Source organism: Cebus imitator, unplaced genomic scaffold (genome assembly GCF_001604975.1).
Source record: "Cebus imitator isolate Cc_AM_T3 unplaced genomic scaffold, Cebus_imitator-1.0 Scaffold64, whole genome shotgun sequence".
In the NCBI taxonomy this organism is placed as follows: Eukaryota; Metazoa; Chordata; class Mammalia; order Primates; family Cebidae; genus Cebus; species Cebus imitator.
In genome coordinates, this window is record NW_016107379.1 from 6,296,595 (window position 1) to 6,305,300 (window position 8,706).

Genomic DNA, 8,706 nt, shown 5'->3' on the forward strand with positions numbered 1-8,706 from the left:
CACTGCACTCCAGCCTGGGTGACAGAGTGAGACCTTAAATACCTCACATCAGAATCTCTCTCTGTGTCTTTTAGGCTTTGTTTCTAGGAAACTCAGCCAAAGATGACCACCGTTCAGCTACAATTCTTTCTGAAAATAGGGGTACTAAAACCGGCTCCTCAGGGCTGTTTTGATCATTAAATGGAAAGCAGCACGCAAACCACTTGATATAGGGCATGACTGGCACCGAGGAAGCCCTTGATACATGCCAGCTATCATCATCAGCATCATTGTCATTATTACCACCAGCATCATCACCATTGCCTTCATCATTATTCTTACCATCATCATCATCACCACCACAGAGGGGCTCAGGGAAGTCGGGCTGCTGAGCCCAGGCGGGGTGCGGGGACGTCGGGCTGCTGAGCCCAGGCGGGCCCTTCTTCTGTCCCACGCTCTATCTCTGGCACGGCCATCTCCCATGAGCTTCATGCCCCTCCATCCAACTCCCCTTGGTCCCCCCAAGCTGTCTCCTGGACACATCAAAGTCAACCTGTCCAAGACTAAAACTGTCATCTCCTCATACCCCAAACTTGCTCCCTCTCCAGGGCGCCCCTCCCACCTCCTGGCATAAACACTTTATGAGACATGAGTCAGGAAATCATCCTGGATGCTCTCCTTTGTCATGAAGAGTTACCAGTCACAGTGGTCTTCCTGCCCCCCAGGAGGATAAACATTATGCCATTTTTTTACATTTGTAAGGACAAGGACAGAGCCTGGAGTAGAGGTGACACTCAAGACAGTTGCTGAATGGATGAATGGGAAACGTCAACAAGGAAAGAGATCACTTCCCTAAAGACACACAAAGCATGGTGGCTCCCGGACCTCAGACCCAGGGCTCCTCCCCTCGCAGGCTTCCGTGCATAGAGCAGGCAGCAGAGTGTGGTGAGCCAGCCTGAGGCTGTCTGCCCCCATCCTGGGCCCTTTGAATCTCTGGGAAGAACATCTTCCTCCCAGCCCCGCCTCCTCCACTCAGTCCCCCGGGGAAATACGGAAGTACGGATACGGAAATATGGAAGTATCGAGCAGCACCAGGAGAGGCCCAAGGATGCTCATAGACTCTTCTGCCTCTGAGGCCTGCTTGCAATAGGCCTCCACGAGCTTCCAGACACTTGTGAGTGATCTGTCTGGGCAGTAGCCCCACACACGCTCCCCAGAGGGTAAGGCATCTCCTTCTCTCCTTGGGGCAGACAAGCAGCTGCTGACCCTGCCTCACTGGCTCTCAGGACTGGAGGGCCCTGGGCCACTTCCCATAACCCGTCTGAGAAGATGGAGGCCCAGTGGGCTTGCCCAAGGTCCCCCGGTGGCCTATCAACCACACCTCCCAAAGTCAGAAGTAACAGTCACTGCCAGAGCATATTTGTTTAGACCTTTTTCTAGCCCCAGGCACCATTGTTAGGTGCTCTATTCGTTACGATAGGTTATTTACTGTCACATCAATTCCAAGGCACCAGCCTTATAACCCCCATTGTGAACATAGGGGCAATGTAGCCTAGAAAATCTAAGCTACTCACTCAAGGTCATGCAGCTTCACAGCTGGGCTAGAACACTGGCGAGTCCAGGCCTCTCACAGAGTCATCTGACACAGGCCCCTCTCCCCGCAGACTTGCCCCCTGTCCTGGGGGCCTGGGCACAGGTACCCAGCCAATGCTGGGGACAGAGGCGTCCACAGCCCTCCCCGGCCGGCCCTCAAAGCCCCTTTCACGGGCCTGCTCCACACCCCACTGGGGAGCCAGACAAAACCGCTAGTGTTGGGATTATTTTTCTATTTCCAGATGGATCCGTTAGCTGGCTCCGTCCAGGGCCTCCCATCACTGCGTGGGGGCCAGGGGCCCAGCGCCAGGTTAATATTCAGAGGCAGCCGGGGAAAAAAGGCAACCCAATGTAGCTCCTCAAAGAATCCCGGGCTGTTCTACCAGCGGGGCCTCGAAGGAATATTCTTGGGGCATTTAAGGGGGCCTGGCAGCTAGGCAGGCCACCAGGAAAAAAATACTTTTCCCCCCCCCAAAGGAAGCTCTTGAGTGTCTCAGTTTGGGTAGGGGGCCAGGACAGAGTCCCCTGGCGGTCTGGGGAGCTGTCTACTCAGTGCTGGACTGAGGAGGGTGTTGTTTAATTCCTCCAGGCAGTCACTCACTTAACCAAAACTTACTGAGCACCCAGCGCTGTCAGATGATGTACCACACCTGAGGATACCAAGCTTCTGGCCTGCTGGAGCCTCACGGCCTAGTAGGGGAAGGACTTTTGTCAGATAATCAACATATAAGTAGAAACTTATGGGCCGGGCGCAGTGGCTCATACCTGTAATCCCAGCACTTTGGGAGGCCGAGGCAGGCAGATCACAAAGTCAGGAGATCGAGACCATCCTGGCCAACATGTTGAAACCCCGTCTCTACTAAAATACAAAACATTAGCTGGGCATAGTGGCATATGCCTGTAGTCCCAGCTACTTGGGAGGCTGAGGTAGGGGAATAGTTTGAACCCAGAGGTGGAGGATGCAGTGAGCTGAGATCGTGCCATTGCACTCCAGCCTGGAGACAGAGAGAGACTCCATCTGAAATAAATAAATAAATAAGTAGAAACTTACAACTGCTGATAAAGTGCTATGGGAAAGAAGGCCCAGGTATAGAGAATATCAGTCATTGGCTTTTTTTTTTTCAAACCACCCAATCTAAAAGTCTCATTTTTTTCAAAAGAAGAAACATAGGTATGACAGTGACTCTCCAGAACCCAGAAAGGGGACCAGAGCCAGAGCTGCACCCACTTCCTTCGACTGGGCCATGGCAGAACAATGCAGACAGTGATGGGATTCTGGTAGTGGGGGAAGATGTCAGAGGATCCGGTATGGGGAACTCACTGATCACATTGATTGAGGTCAAGTGCATGAGAAAGTTGTCGCCAAAGATCAAGAAACCTGTCTGATGGAAACCTGACTCAGTTACTGGTACCGGAAACTGCAGCCCAGACCAAGGCAGAATTGTCCCATCCACCGTTTTTCTGTTGTTGTTTGTTTAAGCCAATGTCTCACCTTATAGCCAGGCTGGAGTGCAGCGGGAGGACCGCAGCACCTGCAGCCTCTACCTCCTGGGCTCAAATGATCCTCCCAGCTCAGCCACATGAGTAGCTGGGACTACAGGCTTGCATGCCTGGCTAAGTAAATTTTTTCTTTTCCTTTCTTTTTTTTTTTTTTTTTTTTTTTTTTTTTTTTTTTTTTTTCTTTTTTTTTTTTTTTTTTTTTTTTTTTTTTTTTTGTAGATACAGGATCTCTCAATGTTGTCAGTCTTATCTGGAACTCCAGGGCTCAAGTGATTCTCCCACCTCAGCCTCCCAAAGTGCTGGGATTACAGGCTTGAGCCACGGCACCTGGCCATCATCTACCTCTTGATCTCTGCCTGGACCCTTGGATACTAATGACCAGGAACAAAAATCGGTGGATATGGATAAACTATTTTAAGTCTAGATGGGAAATTGAGATGGCAGAGATTGGAGGTCTAAGGACCAGGTGAAATCCCAGGGGCATTTGAGCTGAAACCGTCCTCTCAGTGGGAGACTAGTAACCATCACCCCTGTGTAAGACAGACCATGGGGCCTGGGGGGGGGCTTAAGAAGAACCTCCCAAGGAAAATTTCCACTCATGCTGAGAAAGAGGCCCAAACAACGAAAGAGTAAAAGTGGGAGGTGGTAAACAACCAGTCCTGGAGGGGGAAGAGGGCAAGCAGAAATCAGTGTCCCTGGCAGAGACCAGAAAAATTCTGGCCTGGTTAGGGAACTGGACCCGAATCTAGGGCCAAATGAGGTCTATAAATGTTTGTCACACTCAGGATTCTGGCAGGAGACAGCATACTCCAAAGGGGTCAGCTGAAAGAGCATTTAATGCTCCAGGAAAAATGACCAAGTAGCTTATAAATAAAGACGCTACTACGGTTGATAATAATAAAAAAGGATTGGAATGAACTTTTCAGCAGACATATTTAAAGCAAGGCATCTACAATGGGCGGGGTTATGGGAACCAACCAGGTCTGGTAAAGCATCTGGAGCTAGCGACTGTAGCATGGAGGGACAAGGGAAGGAAATGTGCTGCTGGGGCCAGACAAGAGTAAGAGCCATGGAAGGGGGTGCCCAACAGGAGCTGTGGCCTCAGGAGAGCAGCCACTACCAAAGCCATGGCAGGAGAGAGAGGAAGCAAATACCCTGACCTCGCTGCTTTCCTAGCTTTTGATTGGCCATTGTCTCCCATAAACCAAACCCGTTCAGGAATCAGGGACAAGGAAACAAAGTCCAGCAGTCCCACCTGGAGAGGACAGCCTTCTGGGGCACAGAGAAGGGGAGGAAGGGCAGTGAGTGGATGGAGGGTGTGGTGCTTCAATGTATGTGTTCACTTGACAGGGCTATGGGGTGCCCAGATTAAACTTGGCTTCTGAGTGTGTCTGTGAGGTGTTTCCGGATGAGATTAGCAATTGAATCAGTGGATTCAGTAGAGTATATCACCTTCCTCAACGTAGGCAGGCATCATTCAGCCAGTTGAGGATCTGAATAAAACATAAGTTGTAGGGAGGAGGAATTCCCCACCCGTGCTCCCACCACCTTTTTCCTACCTCACTGCTTAAGCTGCTCATCTTTTCTTGCCTTTGAACTGGGATTTACACTATCAGCTCCTCTGGGTCTCCTAATTGCGTGAGCCAGTGCTGCATAAATGTCTCTCTCTCTCTCTCTCTGTGTGTGTGTGTGTGTGTGTGTGTGTGTGTGTGTGTGTGATACATATATGGAGAATATGCATACCCTTTTGGCTCTGTCTCTCTGGAGAACTCTGACTAATACAGGGAGACTGGAGAGGAAGAAAAAGAATAACCAGAAGAGATGTGTTTTAATTGATCATCCAAACATGTCCACTAGTTGGCCACAGGCCTCAGCACTCCCAACTGCCTTACAAGGTTATGCCCTAGTTTGTACATAGGCTCCTAGCTGGCCCCAAGGCATTCAAGTTTGTGACTCCTGGAAAAATGAACTCAGATGTACCTTCCAATTCCCCCTGACTTCATGATTCTCAGGGGGGTGAGGATTAGATGAAGACAAGAGAGTCACTTAACATGTGTGGAGTCCCTGCTCAGTGCTGGGATGTGGCCGGTGTTCTGGGGACCCAGGATTGTCAAGACAGACCTGTTTTTAACCTCGGGGAGCTTACAACCTGATAGAGGAGACATGAATTTATTCATTGAACAAATATCTCCCAGGCCGGGTGACAGGGTTTGGATTTGTGTCCCTGCTCAAATCTCATGGCAAATTGTAATCCCAATGTTGGAGGAGGGTCCTGGAGGGAGGTGATTGGATCATGGGGCTGAATTCCCCCTTGCTATTTCTTGTGATCATAAGTGAGCTCTCATGGGACCTGTTGTTTAAAGGTGTGTAGTACCTCCCTGTTTGCTCTCTTTCTTGCTTCAGCCATGTAAGATGTGCCTCCTTCCTCTTTGCCTTCCGCCATGATTGTAAGTTTCCTGAGGCCTCCCCAGCCATGCTTCCTGTACAGTCTGCAGAACCAGGAGCCAATGAAACTGCTTTTCCTTATAAATTACCCAGTCTCAGGTAGTTCTTCATAGCAATGCAAGAATGGATTAATACACCTACTTAGAATATAGCAGCAAGCATTGATTGCCCTGACCTCACATTCTAGTTGGAGACAGAAAATAAAGGAAGCCCATACATGTATAATGTAATTTTATAAGTACCACAAAGAAAAGCAAAGCAGGCTAAGTGTATTGAATGTGAAGAGAAAGATGGGGCTTATTAACATTGTCAATTACTATATAAAAAATTATAAATTTAGGAGCACAACACAATAGCCAGTTCTATGAGCATGGATTCTATGGGTCAGGACTTTGGGCAGGGCATAGCAGAAGGGCTCGTCTCAACTCTATGATATCTGGGGCCTCACCTGGAAAGATTCAAATGGCTGTGGGTAACTGGGACAGCTGAGGCTAGAATCACCTGGAGGTGTCTTCATTCACATGCAATAAACAGAACTAATGCCCTTCCTACCCCACAGATGTCCACAATCGAATCCCTGGAACCCATGAAATATGCTACCTTACTTGGCAAAAAGTATTTGCAATATGATTACATTAAGGATTTTGAAGTGGGGAGATGATCCTGGATCCTCTGTGTAGAACTGAAATAATCATGGGAATCCTTACAAGGGAAAGAAACAGGCATGGAAGTCAGAGAAAGAGTTGATGACAGAAGCAGAGATCGTAGACAGAAATCAGGAGATGCCAATCTGTTGCCTTTGAAGATGGAGGAAGAGGCTGTGAGCCAAGGAATGCAGGAGGCCTGCAGAAGCTAGAATAGGCAAGAAAATAAATTCTCCCTGCTGGCTCCTTGATTTTAGCCCAGCGAGACTCCTTTTGGACTTCTGACCTTCAGAACTGTCTGAGAATAAGTTTGTGTTGTTTTAAGCCACTAAGGTTGTGAGAATTTTTGATAGTAGCGCTGGGAAGCTAATACAGCATGCTGGTCTGTTGGCTGGGATAACTGAAAAATGTGCCCAGCCAGCACAGTGATCACAGCACCTACACACGACCTCTCTGTGTGGCTTGGGCTTCCCCGCAACATGGCAGCTTCTGAGTGGTCAGACTTGCCATGGTGGTTCAGAGCTCCAAGAACAAGTGTCCCAGCAAAAACTGCAGATGCCCCATGGCCTTCTATGACACAGCCTCAGAAGTCGTCAGAACAGTCAGAGCCCACCCAGACCCAAAGGGAAGGGACAGAGACCCCACCTCTTGATAGGAGGAAGGTCAGAGAACTCAGGGCCATGTTTTAAAAGTCACCATGAGGTGAATCTAGCTAGGGCGGTCAGAAAAGACTTTGAGGAAGCAACATTTGAAGAGCGCCTGGGGGCAGTGAGGGGCCAAAGCAAGCAGAGAGTCCAAAGGAGAGAAGACAGCAAGACCAAAGCCCAGAGGTGAGAAGGAGGCAGGCAGATACCAGGCACTTCCAATCCATACGGCAAGTGATTCAGGCTCTAGGGGCTATGGGAACCCAGCCGAAGGCATGGAATACAGTCTGAGGGGGCTCCTGAAGGAAGCGGGTCTGAGTAGAGGGCTGGCGACTGCTGATCGCTGGAGGACTTGGCAACCCCTCTCCACTCCCCACCCCACCTCCCAAGGACTGGTGCACAGATGCTTCACTCACTCTGGTCCCACCCAGGCTGGGACCCCGATGCCTGTGTCCCAGCCAGGTGTCCATGGCACACGCAGACCTTGGTAGTGGCTTCTGCTTCCTGGGAATTGGGTCAGCTCTCTTTCTGCACCCCCATCACCAGCGCTTCCTCACAGACGTCCTTTCACCGGCTCCATTAGATGAAGTCTTACCTAACTACTTGAGGGCTCCACCAGCGCACTTTCCCATTAAGATAAATGGAGCTGGGGAACAGGGAGGCAGTGTTCACAGGGGCGCCTGTCTCCAGAAATGGATACCCCAGACCTGTCCAGCTGCCCATCATTCACCATTCGAGGCCCAATCAAAGCTGTCTTCCCTTTGCAGCTACAGCTGTGGAAGTGGGAGGAGGCAGCCCCAGGTGTAGCCAGTCAGGAAGGAGTGGGAGAAAACCTTGCTCTGGTTCCCGGGGTCAGTACAGAGAAGTCGGATTCTTCCTAGAGAGGCCACGGATTCCAGCACAGGGCCTGGTTTGTAGAAGATGCTCAATAAATATTTATAGAAAGAAAGAGAACGAAATGAGAGAGAAATAAAAGAAAAAGAGAAAGAAGGAAAGAAAGAGAGAAAGAAAAAAGAATGGATGAAAGAAAGGAAAGGAAGAAGGGAGGGAGGAAGGAAGGAAGGAAAAGAAGAGAAAAGAAAAAAGAAAGGAAGAAAAAGCTTTTTCTCTGGTGCACAACAAAAATCATTAAGAATACAGAATCTTGTTTCTATGATCTTGGGTTCAAATCTTGGCTCTGCCTTTTATCTGACTCTCAAGTCACTTTACCTTTCTGAGTCTCAGTTTCCTCATCTGTGAAATGGGGATTATCATACCATCCTTAGAGAATTGCTAGGACAATTAAAGAGATCTCCAAAAAGTGCTGATAAAGACGCTGTGAGTGACTTGCCTAAGCCCTTGACATGGGCCAGGCAGAGCTCTGAGACCACTAAGAATCAGTGCATTTCATCTTCGTGACAATGCTAGGAAGCATTTTACAGATGAGGAAGTGGAGGCCCAGAGAGGTTAAGTAACTTGCTGAAGGTTACAGAGTTGAAAAGTCACGTACTGGGATTCAAACCCAGGCAGTGCAGTGCCTGGACCCGCACTTGCATGCACTCCACAGAGCCTGGCCTGCAGAAGGAGCTCATTAAGGGGTGGGTCCTCTGCCCGCTGAGTGACTCTCTTCTCTCCCACACTGGGTGGTGGGTGCCTCTAGGGTCGGGCTGCTGATTCCTGCCTCCCATGCCCAGGACTGGGCTGGGTCCACAGGAAAGTTGCCAGGATGGGTGTGGCAACAACACAAGTGTCACTCGTGTTATATCCTTTAGTGGGATATGAGTGCTCTGAAGTCAGGCTGCCTGGAATTGAATGGCACCACCATTGACTGGCCCTGAGCCTCAGTTTCCCTAACTGTGGGTGGGGGGAGGGGCTCCGTGTACCATCTCACACAGTCTGTTACTGAGATCAGGATGTGCAAT